Source organism: Mustelus asterias, unplaced genomic scaffold (genome assembly GCF_964213995.1).
Source record: "Mustelus asterias unplaced genomic scaffold, sMusAst1.hap1.1 HAP1_SCAFFOLD_35, whole genome shotgun sequence".
NCBI lineage: Eukaryota > Metazoa > Chordata > Chondrichthyes > Carcharhiniformes > Triakidae > Mustelus > Mustelus asterias.
In genome coordinates, this window is record NW_027590117.1 from 1,103,153 (window position 1) to 1,122,832 (window position 19,680).

General features: G+C 44.8%; 1 protein-coding gene and 1 long non-coding RNA gene across 2 annotated transcripts in view; one reads left to right on the forward strand and one right to left on the reverse strand.

The window, feature by feature from the left end:
- Positions 1–15,121, reverse strand: part of LOC144482320 (uncharacterized) — a 36,625-nt gene extending 21,504 nt beyond the window's left edge. Inside the window, exons 1-2 of the long non-coding RNA XR_013495936.1 lie at positions 14,969–15,121; positions 13,722–13,911 (exon numbers count right to left, since the gene is read on the reverse strand). This is a non-coding gene — a long non-coding RNA (uncharacterized LOC144482320). The remainder of the gene's footprint in view (positions 1–13,721; positions 13,912–14,968) is intronic.
- LOC144482317 (uncharacterized) overlaps positions 1–19,680 on the forward strand; it is a 474,174-nt gene that overhangs the window by 387,793 nt on the left and 66,701 nt on the right. The window lies entirely within an intron of this gene.

Below are 19,680 nucleotides of genomic sequence, written 5' to 3' on the forward strand. Positions count from 1 at the left end.
AAACATGTCACGCTGCAGTTCCCCAATCTCAGCAGTGGCGGCGCTGCAAACCCCGTGTAGTCAGACCAATCAGCAGAGAGACTGGGATCCTCCTATGGTGTGTGTGTGGGGCTCAGTGCCACACCAGGTTAGAACAACACACTCTGCATCGGCCAGGGAGAAATACTGGGATCTTCCTGTGCTCTGTCTGGGTCCAGGGCTTGGTTACTCTGAATGGATCTCCTCCATTGTTTGGTTCTCGTTACAGCCTCTCTCTCTTACAGTCAGTCTGGGTGTTCCTGACTGAGCAGAATGGACTGATCTCACCACACACACAGAGATGGAGGGGCTGCTGCCCGAGATGAAGATGATTGAGAAGTTCGGCCTTCTCTACACCCGTTTACTGAGGCCCAGCCCTTCATTCATCATTCGTTTCCCAAGGATGTCAGGTACATTAACATCTTCATCTGCTGTGCACACTGACCTGACAGTGGGAAGGTATTGGAGCAGGATGGTGCAGCCAACCATGTCAAAGGCATGGACAGGTTGAGAAGGATGAGGAGGGATTGTGCAGCAGGGTAAGACTGCACTCGCCTGGTTCCATTCTTATCTTTCTGGTCATAGGCACAATATCACCCGCAATGGTTTCTCTTCCCACTCCTGTGTTGTTACCTCCTGAATCCCCCAAGGAGCTATCCTTGGCTCCGTCCTATTTCTAGACCTTACCCCTCGGTGACATTATCTGAAGAACAGTACTAGTTTTCAAATGTATGCTGATATCACCAGTTCTACCTCACCATCACCTCTCAGAACCAAACCCACTTATTAAATTATTAGATTGTTTATCCGACATCCTGTACAAGATAAGCAGAGAATTCCCCATTAAATGTCTAGAAGACCAAAGGTCCCACCACAAATTCCATTCCCAGTCAATGACTCCATCACTCTCCCTGGTCACTGTCGAAGCTGAAACAAACCTTCATAATCTTGGCACATCATTAGGCACAGAAATGAGATTCTGACCACATATCTGTTCCTGCATCAAGATCACCTGTTTCCAGCTGTGTAACTTCACACATTGTTGATAACACCTGAACTCACCCGTACCTGAAACCCTCATCCATGCTTTTGTTACCTCGAGACTTGCTGATTCAAATACACTCCTCCTGCCCAGCAGATTTTATTCCCTAAAGGGCATTAGTAAACCAGATGGGGTTTTATGACAATCGACAATTAATTCCAGATTTGTCTTGAATTAAAACTTCACCACTTGCCCTTTTGGGTTTTGAACCCAGCTCCCCAGAGCATTACCCAGGATCTCTGGATTACTTGTCCACGATGCCACTGCCTCCCCCAAACAATGTCAGGACTGGGATTTGAACCCTTGCCTTTTCCATCACCCTCATGAAAATCTCGAGCAAGTTCATCAAGTACAATTCATCCTTAGTAATTACATTGGAGTTTTCCTTAATTAATGTACATTAGCACAAGTGAGTGTTAATTTTATCTCAGGTTGTTATTTGGAGAATATTCCACATTGCTGATGTTAAACTGATTGGACTAATTCTTATAGCCTTTTCTGAAGAGGTGTGTTTACCATTTGCAATTCTCCAGTCCTTTGGCACCACCCCTATAACTAGATAGGTTAGAAAAAAATTACCCATTGCCTCTGCAATTTCCACCCTTATTTCCCTCAGTATCCATGGATCCGTCTCTTCCAGTAACAAGAACACAGCAATTAGAACAGACATTGACCACATGGCACATTGACTCTGTTCCACCATTCAATTCGATCATGGCTCATTTATTTATTTACCTCCAAGCAGCATATTCCTGACCATCACCACCCTCTGAGTAAAAAGGTTTTTCCTCACATCCCCCCAAACCTCCCACCCCTCGCTTTTAATTTGTCTCCCCTCGTAACTGACCCTGCAACTCAGGGGAACAGCTGCTCCCTATCCATGCCCCTAATAATCTTGAACACCTCAATCAGGTCGCCCCTCAGTCTTCTCTGCTCCAATGAAAAACACCCAAGTCTATCCAAAATAACTTAAATGTTCCATCCCAGGCAACATCCTGGTAAATCTCCTCTGCACCCGCTCAATGTCCTTCCTATAATGTGGCGACCAGAACCGCACACAGTGCTCCAGCTTTGGCCTCACCACAGTTCTATACAACTCCATCATGACCTCTTTGCTTTTGTAATCTATACCCCGATTGATATAGGTGAGTGTGACATATGCCTTTTTCACCACCCTATTAACCTGCCTTTCCGCCTTCCCAGATTTATGGACAAACATTCCAAGGTCCTTTCGTTCTTCGAAACTTCCCAGTGTCAGATCTTTCATAGAATACTTCCATGTCAAATTAAAATGTATCAATTTGTCAACTTGAACTGAACCATTAATCAGCATTCTCTAAAGATTGCAATCCAATAACTCTTAAATCCCTCATAGAATATTCCCCAAATGCCTCCCCTTTTCCTGGTAACATCTTTGCACTCTCTCTATCAGCTGTATTTCTCTTTGAAAATGTGGATTCCAAACTGTGAGTGCAGGCTCCAGATGTGGGCGTACCAGCTGCTTGTAGAGTTTCAGATCGTGGGTTTCATCTCCACTTTACTCCTTGATTCTCTGAGAAACCAAAATTTGTCTATTTCAGCCTTAACTGTCATACAATCCCTACTGTGCAGATGGAGGCCATTTGGCCCATCGAGTCTGCACCGACTCTCTGACACAGCATCCCACCCAGAACCTATCTTGGTAACCTACATATTTATCCTGCTAATTCCCCGAACCAAAACATTTGGGACACGAACAGGCAATTCAGCATGGTCAATCCACCCAACGTTTGGAGCATGCGAGGAAGCGCAAACAAGGGGAGGACGTGCAAACAGCACACAATCACTCAAGGTAGAATGGAACCTGGGTCCCTGGCACTTGGAAACAGTATGTGTGAGGGATTTACTCACTCTGATACAGTGTGTGTGGGATTTACTCACTCTCTGATACAGTGTGAGAGTGTGGGATTTACTCACTCTCTGATACAGTGTGTGAAGTGTAGGATTTACTCACTCTCTGATACAGTGTGTGTGAGTGTGGGATTTACTCACTCTCTGATACAGTGTGAGAGTGTGGGATTTACTCACTCTCTGATACAGTGAGTGTGGGATTTACTCACTCTCTGATACAGTTTGGGATTTACTCACTCTCTGATACATTGCGAGAGTGTGGGATTTACTCACTCTGATACAGTGAGAGAGTGTGGGATTTACTCACTCTCTGATACAGTGTGAGAGTGTGGGATTTACTCACTCTGATACAGTGAGAGAGTGTGGGATTTACTCACTCTCTGATACAGTGTGAGAGTGTGGGATTTACTCACTCTCTGATACAGTGTGAGAGTGTGGGATTTACTCACTCTCTGATACAGTGTGTGAGTGTGTGTGGGATTTACTCACTCTCTGATACAGTGTGAGAGTGTGGGATTTACTCACTCTGATACAGTGTGTGAGTGTGGGATTTACTCACTCTCTGATACAGTGTGTGAAGTGTGGGATTTACTCACTCTCTGATACAGTGTGTGAAGTGTGGGATTTACTCACTCTCTGATACAGTGTGTGAGTGTGGGATTTACTCACTCTGATACAGTGAGAGTGTGTGGGATTTACTCACTATGTTGGTTTGTGAAGGTGGGGTTCATTCTGTATCTTTCAGTCTCAGGGACTGCATGTGACAGATGGAGACTCATTGTGTATTTGCCAGTTAGTGGGGGCTGAGAGTGAGTGCAGGATTCATTCACTCCCTGGGATGATATGCCAGTTTGGGATTAATGTTGTAGCTGTCCTTCTCGGCCACAATTTGGGGAACTGGGTTTATTCTGTACCTATCAGTCTCTGCAACTGTCTGAGAGATTCATCCTGTATTTGTCAGTCTCTGGCAGTGTGAATCAGTGTGATATTGACTGGATATCTTTCAGTCTGTGGCATTAAGTGTGCTCTGCTGCTCAATATGATAGTGGAATTCAGTCTGTATCTGTCAGCTACTGGCACTGAATGGGAATTTGGGAATCATTCTCAAAATCTGGGAATCTTTGACACCAATTCTGCATCTGTTTATCTTCAGTGCTGTTTTTGAAAGTGGTACTGTCTGTGAGATTGGGATCAATTGTCAGGGCTCTGCATATGAATATATGTAGCCTCTAACATATGTAAGTGTGTCACATTGTGAAGGATGAGGAACTTCAATTATTGAGATACACTGGGGAAGTTGGGACCACTTTCCTTGGAGCAGAGCAGGTTGAGAGGAGATTTGATAACAGTATTCAGAATCATGAGGAGTCTGGACAGAGTTGACAGAGAGAAACTGCTGGAAGGATTGAGAAGCAGAGGGAACAGGTTTGAGGGAATTGGGGAAAGAAGGAATGGATACATGAGGAGAAACTTTGCCATGCAGCGAGTGGTTATGATCTGGGGATGTGGGGCCTGACAGTGCACGAGAGGCAGCTTCAATTGAGGGATTCAAGAAAGAATTGGATTATTGCCCGAAAATGAAGAATGTACAGAGATGTGGGGAGGAGGTAGATGAATGGCCTGAGGTGTGTTCTCACTTGGAGAGCCAGAACTTGACAGGCCCAAAATCCTATTTCAGTGGTGTAACAACTATGTCTCTCTGTGTGTTTGACTGTGTTGATTACGCACATCAGATTCTTCTGCTGTATGTGAATGTGCAATTCATTCTGTTTCTGTCAGGACCTGGTGGGAGTTTTAAGAGTGGGATTATTTTATTATAAATCAGAGATCCTCTGTGGGAATGTGGAAAACCTGTCTGAAAATGTGGGTCTGTAACTCCCATTCTTTAATATGGGGTGTGTAGTGCGTGGTCACCTTCATCAGTTTATGTGGGTTTGTGTTGATTTCTGACGATCAGTGGCACCATATACGTGTGTCAGACTGATTAGTGCCATTCAGGATCAGGCTCAGGGAGTGTCAGTGAGTTCAGTAACAGTCTGCATCAGTCAGTGTCTGGTAATGGACAAGTGCTTGACAATGATTCTGAATCTGTCGTCTCTGCTGCTTTGACAGTGTGGGATTCATTACATAACCTCAGGCTCTGGGACTGTTTAACAATCTGAGTTTATTCCATGTTGAAATTTCAGCACAGAAACAGACCATTAATGCTGTGGGTTTTAATGAAATAATTGAGAGTTTCACTCAGTTTTAAATCACTTTCTATTTGGACACAATTGGGAAGGAGCATGGATCTTTTCATCTCACAATCATTGCAAAGTGAAATAAAGTGTTATTCAAATTTTATTACTCAAATTGATGCCTTCATTATTCATTCTGTTTGTAAGGAGTTGATACTCGAATGTTGAGCTCAGTTTTCACTGCAAGAATAGAATATTTGCCATAGACTATGAGGCATTAGTTCGGTTTGTGATCTATATCTCAATCTTTACTCAACAAATTTATATGAATTCTTATTTTAATCACAGTTGGTGTCTCAGGTTATACTATCATTCAGTTCTATCTGCTATTTAATTGAATTGCAGCTAATTCTGTCATATTGTCTGACAGACACACTGACAATCTGATAGCGGCTGAGAATTCGGACTGGGATTTATCTATCAACCTGTCAGTGGTACTGACTTGGGAAGACATGGAGACAATGTCTGTCTCTCCTGCTCTGATTGATTGTTGGATTGAAAATGTGTCTCTGGAACTAGTTCTGTTGCCTGAGACTGTGGAACTGATGCACTGAGAGAGAGAACATGCATACTGTGTGTGAGGAACTCGCTGCACTGTTCATTGCAACTCAGGTGGAAGAAACTTCAAACTAACCTTGATTGGTTCAATGATTTGCCTGTCAGGAATAATGTATTCTTTGTAACCCAAGTACAATGAGGGAACAATACACAGGCCTTCAATTAAATCTCAGTATATAATCATAATGAACAGCCACAAAGGAACCCCAGTGATACAAACATTGTCAATGTCTGACTGCAGGCCTCAGTGTCTGTGTAAGAGATGCATAATCAGTGGCGGTAGGTGCTACAACAATTCAATGACATTCAGATTGAACTGAAACCCTGCACTGCTCCATGAATAGGATAACCGGATGGAGCAGGGACATTTGTAATATTTCCATTCATTACTCCGGTGTGATTAACCAGATAGTAATCATAACCAAACAGTCTCCATTTAAAATGTGTCCATCCTCATTCTCACCTGGTGCCTGCAAGAGCTGCTCTTTGTCTCACTCCCCATATCCTGACTGTCTGCCTCTGCTTCCAATCTTCACTGTCCAATAACAATTATGTGGAGATGCCAGCGTTGAACGAATATCTCGCCAAGGCCATCCCCACACCCCCACTTCTTGCCTTCAAACAACCGCACAACCTCAAACAGACCATTGTCCGCAGCAAACTACCCAGCCTTCAGGAGAACAGTGACCACGACACCACACAACCCTGCCACAGCAACCTCCGCAAGACGTGCCGGATCATCGACACGGATGCCATCATCTCACATGAGAACACCATCCACCAGGTACACGGTACATACTCTTGCAACTCAGCCAACGTTGTCTACCTGATATGCTGCAGGAAAGGATGTCCCGAGGCATGGTACATTGGGGAGACCAAGCAGACACTATGAGAACGGATGAACGAACACTGCTCGACAATCACCAGGCAGGAGTGTTCCCTTCCAGTCGGGGAACACTTCAGCAGTCATGGGCATTTAGCCTCTGATCTTCGGGTAAGCGTTCTCCAAGGCGGCCTTCACGACACACGACAACGCAGAGTCGCTGACCAGAAACTGATGGCCAAGTTCCGCACACGAGGACGACCTCAGCCGGGATCTTGGGTTCGTGTCACACTATCTATAACCCCCATGACTTGCCTCAGCTTGCAAAATTTCATAACTGTCCTGGTTGGAGAAATTTACACACCTCTTTAACTTGTGCTTGGGCCTCTCTCCACTCACATTGTCTGTACCTTTAAGACTTGTATACCTGTAAAGACTCACATTCCAACCATTATCTTGTAAATTGAGTTTGTGTCTATATGTGCCCTGTTTGTGAACATAACCCCTCCTCACCTGATGAAGGGGCAGTGCTCGGAAAGCTTGTGCTGCCAATTAAACCTGTTGGATTTTAACCTGGTGTTGTGAGACTTCTTACAATAACAAGCCAGGGGAGACTGGAACTAGAGTCATTACTGTACAAGAGGCGGCGATTCACAACATCCAGTTCATGCTGGTTCTCCATGGAACAATCCAGTCAGTCCTATTCACCTGCTCTATCCCATAGCCCTACAAGTATATTTGCCTCAAATGTTCATCCCAATTCCCCTTTGAAATTATTCATTGTCTCTGCTTCCACCCTCAGAGGCAGCGACTTCCAGGTTGTTACTCACTGCATGAAAAGTTCTTCCACACATCCCCTCTCTGTCTCTTCCCAAAACATTCAACTTGTGCCCCCGAGTCCCTGAACTATCCGTGAATGGGATCAGCTTTTCTTTGTCTACCTGATCCACATCTGCCATGATCCTGTCCACCTCTATCAGACCTCCCCCTCAATCTGCTTTGCTCCAAACAGATCAACCTTAGCTTCTCCAACTTAACCTGATGGCTAAAACTCTTCATTGCTGAAACCATTCTGGTAAATCTCCTCTGCATCCGCTGAATGATCCTCACATGTTCCCTCAAGTGTGCTGAGTCGAACTGGACACAATACTCCAGCTGTGGTCCAATCAGAGCTTTCTAAAGGCTCAGCATAACTTGCATGATTCTGTACTCAATGCCTCTGTGTCCTCATGGGGAGGGTCACTCTTGTGGATGGGGAGGGTTTGAACTAAACTGGCAGGGGAGTAGGCACAAGTATATAGAAGTAGGAAACAGGAATATCTAGAGAAGGACCATATAAGAAACGAGCAGATGAAGAAGGAATTCAAGAGGAAGACAAGGAGAGGTTTAGAATGCATGTGAGTAATCACACAAAGTGTGGTGAATAAGGTTGGTGAGTTAGAAGCACAAATAGCCACATGGGAATACAATACACAGGCAATGATGAAAATGTGGTGTCGAAATGGAGGGGGCTGCATGCTTACTATTCAATACTAAGTGATCAGAAATGATAGAGAAGGAAAAAAAGGGAGGTATGTTGATAAAGTGACAGAGGAGCAAATCTGCAAGGAGATTACAGATGTACAAGAACTATAGAGTGGTGCTGTACTGGAGCTGGGATTGTGCAATGAGACAGGACTGATTGATAATCTCATTGTGAAGGCATCCTGAAGTAGTAGTAATCATAAAATGATTGACTTTACATTCAGGATGAGGAAGAGAATCGAGTTCAAGATGAGTATTTACACTTAAATAAGGGCAATTATGAGGACATAAAAGTGGAGCTAGTTAAAGTGAACTGGCAAGTTGCTTAAGGGAAAGATCAATAGAGGCTGAGTGGCAGACATTTAAGGGGATACTTCAAAATACAAACAAAAGATATATTCCAAAGAACAACATAAATTACATGGGAAGGCTCTGTCAGCTGTGGTTAGCAAGAATATTTGGAGAAAATATTAATCTTAAAGAAAAAGGAGACATATTTGCGCAAAGAGGAGAGGCAGGTCAGAAGATTGGAAAGAATATAAAGAACATCAAAGAATGACAAAAAGATTGATAAGGAGGGAAAACTTGAGAGAAAGCTAACTAGTAATATAAAGATGGATAGTCAGATTCTCTGTTGATATTTAAATAAGGAAAGATTTAACAAAGTGAATATTGGTCCCATAGAAAGTGTGTCTTGGGAACTGAATGGAAAGCTGTACTATGACACATGAATTAAACAATTACGAGTCTTCACGATAGAAGTAACATCCCAGAAATAGCTGTAAATCAGGAAACTGAAGGGTGGGAGTAGCTCACGAAAATTACAATCACCAGGGAAGTGTATGAGCCAATTGTTGGGTCCATGGGCTGTTGGACTTCACCCTGAGGTCTTGAAAGAAGTGGCGAATGAGATAGTCGATGCATCAATTGTTCAAAGTTCCCTTCATTTGGCAAGATTCAATTAAATTAGAAGATAGCAAATGCAACTCCTTTATACAAAAAGGGAGGGAGACAGAAAGCAGGAAACTTCAGGCCAGTTTGCCAAATATCTCTAAGACCGAAAATGTTAGAAGCCATTATTAAAGATGTTAATGTAAAGCACTTGGAAACATTCAAAGTATTCAGGCTTTTGTTTAACCATTGTGGTTTTGTGCAATGGAAATCATGTTTGACCAATTGATTGGATTTCTTTGAAGGAGTCACATGTGCTGTGGATAAAGGGGAACTGCTGGATGTACTGTACTTAGATTTCCAGAAGCTCCGGTACAGACATGATGGGCCAAATGACCTCCTTCTGCACCGTAGAAATTCTGTGATTTGGTAACTTGCCATATGAAAGGTTATTGTGAAAAACAAAAGCTCATGGTGTAGCAGGTATCATATTGGGATGGAATGAGGATTTGCTCGGTAACAGGAAATCGAGTTGGCGTCAGTGGATTTTTTTTCGTTTGCAGGATATGAATGATGTGCCACAGGGATCAGTGCCGGGGCCTCAACTTTTTACAATTTATATAAATGACTTGGATGAAGGGACTGAAGGTAAGGTTGATAAATTTGCTGATTACACAATGGATAGGTGGGAAAATAAATTGTGAAGATGACACAAGCGGGCTACAAAGGGACATTGTAGGTGAAGTTAACGCACAAAAATCTGGCAAATGGAACATAATGTGGGCAAATGTGAAACCATCCATTTTGGCAGGAAGAATAAAAAGTGCATTATCAAAATGGTGGGAGATTATGGAGCTCTGATGTGCAGAGGGATCTGGTTGTCCTCGTGCATGAATCGTAAAAGACAAGTATAGAGGTCCAGCAATTAAGTAGGAAAGCTAATAGGATGTTATTGTTTATTGTGAAGGGAATTGATGACAAAAGTAAGGTGTTTATGCTTCAGTTGTAAGGGCATTGGTGAGACCACATCAGGAGTATTGTGTACAGTACTGCTCTCCATATCTAAGGAAAAATGTAAATGTGCTAGAAACAGTTTAGAGAAGGTTTAATGGACTAATACCAGGAATGAGCGGGTTGTCTTGTGAAGAAAGGTTGAAGAGGTTGGGTTTAGATCCACGAGAGTAAAGAAGAGTAAGAGGTGCCTTGATCTTAACCTTTAAGATCCTGAGGTGTATTGACAGGGTGGATATGGAGATGATGTTTCCTCTTGTCGGAGAATCTCGAACTAGGAGTCACTGCGAAACATAAGGTGGAGATGAGGAGAGTATTTTTTCTCAGAGGGTCGTGAATCTCTGGAATTCTCTTCCACAAAAGGAAGCAGAAGCAACATTTAAGTATTTTTAAGGCAAAGCTCGATATAGTCTTGTTTAACAAGGGGGTGAAAGGTTATCAGGGGTAGGCAGGAATGTAGGTTTGAGATTACAATCAGATCAGCCGTTATCTTATTGAACAGTGGAGCAGGTTGGAGGGGCCAAGTGGCCTATGCCTGCTCCTAATTCACACATTCATATATCTGGGAATTTGTGAATTGTGTTCAACAGAATTTGCTTGACCGGAATGTTCTTGGTCAAACGAGGAAGGAAGCATTGCTGGATCTGCTGCTGGGGAATGGGGTCACTCCACATCACAAACCCGCCACCCAGCCAACTGAGCAAACCGACCCCTAAGACAGGACAGAGGTAATTTCACACTGAAACAGAGAAACAGAGACTAACTGATCGGTTGGTTAGTTAGCTCAGTTGGCTGGATGGCTGGTTTGTGATGTCGAGTGATGCCAGCAGCATGGGTTCAATTCCTGTACTGGATGAGGTTATTCATGAAAGAGGAGAGCAGCCTTGGTCATCTGGAACTCAAGCAACTTCAGCCATTACTTCTCTGTCCATCTTCATTAGTGTACGTGGGGATGGAATTAATTCTGTATCTGTTATTCTCTATTGCTGTCTGTGAATGGGGCATTAACTCTCTGTTCAGCTCTGTTTTGCATGCGAGAGTGGAATTCACCGTCAGTCTTTGTTACTGTATATAAATGCAGCATTAGCTCTTTCCCAGTCTCTCTTGGTGGAATTGAATGTGTAATTAACTCCCTCTGTCAGTCTGTGTTTCTATACCTTAGTTTCCATTACTGTATTTTAGTGTGGCATTAACACACTGATAATTTGTGTTACTGTATTTTGAATTCACTGTCAATCTGTAATAATGTAAGTAAATCTCTGTCTGTCAGTCTCTTACTGTATGGAAGTGGGTCACTGTCAACTTAGCAAACTGCAGTGAATTGAGCGCCACCTGGATCAGTGCTGGGTTCTCAGCTATTTACAATCAATATGAGCGACTCAGAAGAAGGATAGACCATCACCCAATTTTGAGACAATAGATAGGTGGGAAAGCAGATTGTGAGAAGGGCACAGAGTGTCTGCAAGGGGATATAGATAGGTTAAGTGAGTGGGCGCAAATTTAGCAGGCAAGATACAATGTAGGAAAAGGTTTCCCAGTTTAGTGGGAAGAATAGGAAAAAAGAACATTGTTTAAGTGGAGAGAAATGGCAATCCTGAAATATCTGGCTGTCCTTGTACATGAATCACAGGATGTTAATTTGCAGATATGGCAAATAATTGGAAAGTCAAATGGAATGTTGACCTTAATTCCAGGAGGGATGGAGTCTAAAATTATGGAAATCTTGCTACAACTACAGGACATTGGTGCAACAACAAGTAAGAATCCGGTGTAAAGTTTTCATCTGCTTATTTAAGGAGGGGTATACTTGCATTAGAGGCAATTCAGTGAAGGTTCACTGGGCTGATTCCTGAGATGAAGGAGTTATCTTATGAGGAAAGTTGAAGCAAGTTGGGAAGAATGAGAGATGATCTTACTGAAACATATCAGATCCTGAGGGGGCTTGACAGGACAGATGCCCCTCCTTAAATAAACAGATGAAGAATCCGGTGTAAACAAGAATAAAGAATCCGGTGTAAACAAGTAAGAATCCGGTGTAAGAATAAAGAATCCGGTGTAAAGAATAAAGAATCCGGTGTAAACAAGTAAGAATCCGGTGTAAACAAGTAAGAATCCGGTGTAAAGTTTTCATCTGCTTATTTAAGGAGGGGTATACTTGCATTAGAGGCAATTCAGTGAAGGTTCACTGGGCTGATTCCTGAGATGAAGGAGTTATCTTATGAGGAAAGTTGAAGCAAGTTGGGAAGAATGAGAGATGATCTTACTGAAACATATCAGATCCTGAGGGGGCTTGACAGGGCAGATACCCATCCTTAAATAAGCAGATGAAAACTTTACACCGGATTCTTACTTGTTGTTGCACCAGGGCGGCACGGTAGCACAGTGGTTAGCACTGCTGCTTCACAGCTCCAGGGACCTGGGTTCGATTCCCGGCTTGGGTCACTGTCTGTGTGGAGTTTGCACATTCTCCTCGTGTCTGCGTGAGTTTCCTCCGGGTGCTCCGGTTTCCTCCCACAGTCCAAAGTAGTGCGGGTTAGGTTGATTGGCCAGGTTAAAAATTGCCCCTTGGAGTCCTGAGATGTGTAGGTTGGAGGGATTAGCGGGTGAATATGTGGGGGTGGGGCCTGGGTGGGATTGTGGTCGGTGCAGACTCGATGGGCCGAATGGCCTCCTTCTGCACTGTAGGGTTTCTATGATTTCTATGCTGAGAGGGAGGTTGCCATTTGTGGGGGAAACTAGAACGAGAGGAAACAGTTTAAAATAAAGTATTTCTTATTTAAATGGAGATTATAGAATTTCACTTCTTCAGGTGAGAATTCCCAAGAACAATTCTGTTCAGGTGTTGAACAGAATTCCCACTCCCCTGAAGAAGGGGCTTGGAGCTCCGAAAGCTTGTGTGGTTTTTGCTACCAAATAAACCTGTTGGACTTTAACCTGGTGTTATGAAACTTCTTACTGTGTTTTCCCCAGTCCAACGCCAGCATCTCCACATCCTGAGTTAAGATCAACAGACTGTGATGACCAGTATTCGAAGCCGGGTCAGCTGCTGGGAATGCAGCTATGCTCACCACTATACCCCCATCACTAAACATTTTAATCAATTAGCAGCAGGCCATTCGGTCCCCTGAACCTGCTTCACAAACAATGTCATGCAATGAGGAGATATATCCTATGCTCCTGAGAGTAAGGGTCTGAAGCTACGCCAATTAATCTAGCTGAGATGAGGAGGAAGTTATTCTCTAAAAGTGATCTTGATAATTACAAGAGATCTTTATGATCTTGATAATTCACTATTACTGAGAAAGTGGAGGTTGGGTCATTGAATAGATTCAAGTCTGAGTTATTCATAGTTTTGATTTATCAGATAGTCAAGCATTGTGGGGACAGGCAGGAAAGAGGAGTTGAGGCACAATCAGATCAGCAATGATCTTATTGAATGGCAGAGCAGGCCTAATGGGCTGAATGGCCTTCTCCTGCTCCATTTTCTTTTCTGATTTTATGTCAGTGTGGGACTCGCTCTGTGTCTGTCAGTCTCTGTTACTGTATTTCAGTGTGGAATTAACTCAGTCTGATATTGCATCTGCGTGGATTTGATTCTCTGTGCATCATATGTGAGCATGCAATGTCTATGTCACTGAGTAGGAAACAGTTAGTGATCTTTTATCACAAATCCATCAGCATCTCCTCAATTTACAATCCAGTTCAAAATCAGCCAACAAGAACATACCTTCACAGAAAGTGAGCGACTGACTGCCACGTCCAACATCCACCCTGATTAAAAATGGTTTTTCATGTGTCTATTTCTGGCTTCAGTTTTCTGAGCAACAGCTGCAATGATTCACCGGTAAAATTATGTGGACACTGGAAATCTGAAACAAGGTGAAAATTCTGGGAACACACATGGGCTCAGGCAGCATCTGTGGAGAGAGAAACAGAGTTCATGTTTCAGCTCACTGACAATCATCCTGCAATAAAACACTTATTGATATCTGCTAATGGCAGCCACAGTTCCCACATGATGGCGTAGTGGTATTGTCGCTGGACGAGTGATCCAGAGATCCAGTGTAATGCAATGGGACCTGAATATCACCACAGCAAAGAGTGAAATATGAACTCAATAAAAATCTGGAATCAAAAGCCGAATGACGGCCATGCTGTAAAAAACCCATTTGATTCATTGATGTCCCTTTCGGGAAGGAAATCTGCCTACATGACCTGCCCTGGCCAACAGGTGACTCCAGACACACAGCAATGTGGCTGACTCTTAAATCCCCTCTGAAATGGCCTAACAAGCCAGCGACACCCACATCACGTGAATGAACAAAAACAATTCCCTGCACCCCAGAAAGCGCTCTATCCAACACACTGACTTGCCCAGGCACTGAGAGCGGACATGACCCCCCCAGGGGCAGCCACAGGGCAATCGGTGCTGGAAGTTTCCTCACTGCCAGTTTTAAAGTTTGTTTATTTATTAGTGTTAGAAGTAGGCTTACATTAACACTGCAATGAAGTTTTTGTGAAAATCCTCTGGCCACCACGCTCCGGTGCTTGATTGGGTACACTGAGGGAGGATTAAGCATGACCAATGCACCTAACCAGCACGTTTTTCAGACTCTGGGAGGAAACCTATGCAGACACAGAGAGATTGTGTGCAGACTCCGCAGTGACCCAAGCCAGGAATTGAACCTGGCATTGTGAGACAGCAGTGCTAACCACTGCACCACTCCTATTCCACCAAACTGCCTGTGTCCTTTTGAAGTTTCCCACTTTCCTCCTCACAGTTGCCAATGCCTCCAAGTTTGGTGGCGTGTGGAAATGTTGAGCTTGTGTCCTGTACACCAAGCTGTGTGTCATTCATATATATCAGGAAGAGCAGGGCTCCTAACACCGAGCCCTGGGGAACTCCACTGGAAACCTTCCTCCAGTCTGAGAAACACAACCATTAACCACTCCTCTGTGTTTCCTCTCACTCACACTATTCCATGTGGGGCGGTGAGGATGGCCTGGCTGCACCATCCGTCTCGCGGTGCCGCTCCCTCGCCGGACCCGGTGGCTTTGATTCGGGCTCTGACAGCAGCTGAGACTCGCTGTTGCAGCTCCTGCATAGTTCCGCTCAGCTTCCGGGAGCCGCACTGCGCATGCCCCACGTAGACGGACGGTCTTCCGCGGCGAGGCCAAATAGCGCCTGCGCAGTGTGAACTATTCGGAACGAGATAGACCGTATTCACTAACGCGCTGCATCCTGGGTTACGTAGGCCACCATTAATACCTCTCTCGGGATTAATTTTAAATCCATCGGAATACTGCCAGCGAATTTATCGCGAATTAATCTATTTCCTCTTGTTGTTTGAAAAATCGGAAATAAAATATCTTCATTTCTGCATATCTATATCCCTGTATATCTATATCACAATATCTCTGTAACCTCCTCCAGCCCCTACACCCCTCCCTATATTTGTAACATCTTGCAGCCCCACCAACCTTTTTTATGGCTGTAACGTCCTCCAGCTGCCTACACCGCTCTCTATCTGTGTAACCTCCTCCACATTCTACACCCGCCCTATCTGGGTAGCCTCCTCCAGCTCCTACACCTTCCCTATCTTGGTAACTTCCTCCAGCCCCCTACATCCCACCCTATGTCTGTAACCTCCTCCAGGCCGTATGCCTCTCCCTATATCTGTAGCCTCCTCCAGCCTCTACGAACCTCCCTATCTCTGTAATGCCTTCCAGTCACTACAACCCTCTCTATCTCTATAATCGCCTCCAGCTCCTACACCCCTCACTCTTTCTGTAACCTCTTCTAGACAGTACAACAATTGTTTTCTCTCCTACCTCCACCAACCACTACAATCCTCCCTATCTCTGTAACCTTCTGCAGCCCCTAAAGTGCTGTGAGATATCTGCTCGCAAGGCATGGGAGCTGGATAAGTCCATTCAGTCCCTCGACCCTGCTGTGTTATTCAGGAAGGTGAAGACGGCTTGGTTTCCAATCTCCACCTTCACCCCTTTACCCCCTCACCCCTAATAACCACTGTTAACAAGAAGCTATCGATCTTGGGTTAACAATTCACGGATTCCCTTTTGGGGGAGGCCAAGATTCCCAAACTTGGAGCAGCCTCAAGTGTTACCCAGCTTCTCTCCTGTCCGGTCTGTCTCCCGGTGTTAAACTCTGACCCTCTCGCTCTCTCTCTACCCATCCTCCCCCCAAACCAGGTCTCAGGGTCCTCCCAGCCCCCACCAGCAGAAATCATTCCTCTCTAATTTAAATGTGGATTACAGGGTCAAAGGTAGGGTTCTGAAGACTGTGGAGGAACAGAGAGATCTTGGGGTCCATAGCCACAGATCTCTCAAGGTTGCCACTCAAGTGGATAGAGCTGTGAAGAAGGCCTATAGTGTGTTAGCTTTTATTAACAGGGGGTTGGAGTTTAAGAGCCGTGGGGTTATGCTGCAACTGTACAGGACCTTGGTGAGACCACATTTGGAGTATTGTGTGCAGTTCTGGTCACCTCACTATAGGGATGGGGAAGCGCTGGAAAGAGTGAGGAGGAGATTTACCAGGATGCTGCCTGGTTTGGAGGGAAGGTCTTATGAGGAAAGGTTGAGGGAGTGAGGGCTGTTCTCTCTGGAGCGGAGGAGGCTGAGGGGAGACTTAATAGAGGTTTACAAAATGATGAAGGGGATAGATAGAGTGAACGTTCAAAGACTATTTCCTCGGGTGGATGGAGCTATTACAAGGGGGCATAACTATAGGGTTCGTGGTGGGAGATATAGGAAGGATATCAGAGGTAGGTTCTTTACGCAGAGAGTGGTTGGGGTGTGGAATGGACTGCCTGCAGTGATAGTGGAGTCAGACACTTTAGGAACATTTAAGCAGTTATTGGATAGGCACATGGAGCACACCAGGATGATAGGGAGTGGGATAGCTTGATCTTGGTTTCAGATAAAGCTCGGCACAACATCGTGGGCCGAAGGGCCTGTTCTGTGCTGTACTGTTCTATGTTCTATTGACCCCCACCATCACATCCTGAAAAATGCAATCAAACCCCAAAGAAAAAGGCCCTCATTTGTCTAATCACTCCTCGTAACAAAGAACAAAGAACAATACAGCATAGGAACAGATCCTTCGGCCCTCCAAGCCCGTGCCGCTCCCTGGTCCAACTGGACCATTCTTTTGTATCCCTCCATTCCCACTCCGTTCATGTGGCTCTCTGGATAAGCCTTAAACGTTCCCAGTGTGTCCGCCTCCACCACCTTGCACGGCAGCGCATTCCAGGCCCCCACCACCCTCTGCGTAAAATACGTCCTTCTGATACCCGTGTTAAACCTCCCCCCGCACCCCCCCCCCCCACCACCACCACCACCCCGGTCACCTTGAACCTATGATCAGCCCCAGGCTTCAGTCCAATGAATCTTACATGATGCCAATGAACCCGATACCAATTTTTATGTGGCTCGGGTAATAATCCAGAGATTATAACCCTTGAGGACCTGTTCTTAAATTTATTTTCTCGTTCCTGGTAATCCCCAACCTAGTCCTTTTTCCTAGTCTTGCCAATGTTAGTAAAAGAGGATTTTAGTTAATCATGAGAAATCAGTGAACATTTCATGTTTAGAATCGATTTCACAGAGATAACGTTGTTTGTCCCAATGTAGACCACAAAAACAGGATCCACCACCCCACCGCCACCCCCCCGCCCCCCCCGCCCCCCCCCGCCTCCCCACCCCCCCCCCACCCTCCCCCGCCCCGCCCCCCCCCCTGCCCCCCCCCCCCCCCGCCCCCACGGCGGATTTTTTTCCCCACGATACCCTTTCCCTATCAGGACGTGTTGCATTTATTTGCTCGTTTGCTTAAATGTTGAACTGAAACCAATTGGAATTGGCCTATTATTTCAGCAAGATCCACTTTCTGCTCTGATCACTCTTTGTTGCAGTATGAGCGCTGCAGCTGCGGATCTGTGGCGCAAAGAATGGCATGTAGGACTTCTCATCATTGTTTTATTTAATTTGATTTGATTTCTTCTTGTCACATGTATTAGTATACAGTGAAAAGTATTTTTCTTGTGCGCTGTGGAGACAAAGCATACCGTTCATAGAGAAGGAAAGGAGAGAATGCAGAATGTAGAATCATAGAACAAAGAATAAAAAACAAAGAACAAAGAAAATTACAGCAAAGGAACAGGCCCTTCGGCCCTCCAAGCTGCCCGACTTAACTGAAACCCTCCACCATTCCGGGGACCATATCCCTCCATTCCCATCTCATTCATGTACTTGTCAAGACGCCCCTTAAAAGTCACCACCGTATCTGCTTCCACTACCTCCCCAGAAATGAGTTCCACTCTCTCTGCAAAAAGTCTGCTCGTAAATCTCTTTTAAACCTTGCCCCTCGCACCTTAAACGTATGCCCTCTAGTAATTGACTATTCCATCCTGGGAAAAAGCTTCTGACTATCCACTCTGTCCATGCCTCTCATAATCTTGTAGACGTCTATCAGGTCGCCCCTCAACCTCCGTCGCTCCAGTGAGAACAAACCAAGTTTCTCCAACCTCTCCTCATAGCTAATGCCCTCCATACCAGGCAACATCCTGGTAAATCGTTTCTGTACCCTCTCCAAAGCCTCCACATCCTTCTGGTAGAGTGGCAACCAGAATTGAACACTATATTCCAAGTGCGGCCTAACTCAGGTTCTATAAAGCTGCAACATGACTTGCCAGTTTTTAAACTCAATACCCCAGCTGATGAAGGCAAACATGCCGTATGCCTTCTTGACTACCTTCTCCACCTGCATTGCCACTTTCAGTGCACTGTGTACCTGTTCACCCAGATCATTTTGCCTATCAATACTCCTAAGGGTTCTGCCATTTACTGTATATTTCCTATCTGTATTAGACCTTCCAAAATGCATTACCTTACATTTGTCCGGATTAAACTCCATCTGCCATCTCTCCGCCCAAGTCTCCAACCGATTTATATCCTGCTGTATCCTCTGATGGTCCTCATTGCTATCCGCAAATCCACCAACCTTTGTGTCATCCGCAAAGTTACTAATCAATCCAATTACATTTTCCTCCAAATCATTTCTATATATATTACAAACAGCAAAGGTCCCAGCACTGATCCGTGAGGAACACCACTTGTACTCTTACTGTGTTTACCCCAGTCCAACGCCGCCATCTCCACAAAACTCTTACTGTGTTTACCCCAGTCCAACGCCGGCATCTCCACATCATGAACACCACTTTTCACAGCCCTTCATTCAGAAATGTACCCTTCCACTGCTACCCTCTGTCTTCTATGACCGAGCCAGTTTTGTATCCACCTTGCCAACTCACCTGTGATTTCACCTTCTGCACCATTCTGCCATGAGGGACCTTGTCAAAGGCCTTACTGAAGTCCATGTAGACAACATCCATTGCCCTACCCTCATCAATCACCTTCGTCACTTCGTCGAAAAAGTCGATCAAGTTCGTGAGACACAACCTCCCCTTCACAAAACCATGTTGCCTCTCACTGATACGTCCACTTATTTCCAAGCGGGAATAAATCCTGTCATAGCTAGGGTGTCGAAAAAGATCAACTTAATGCAAGGGAGGTCCATTCAGAGGTCTGCTGGCAGCAGGGCAGAAGCTGTTCTTGAGTCGGTTGGTAGGTGATCCCAGACTGTTGTATCTTTTTCCGATGGAAGAAGG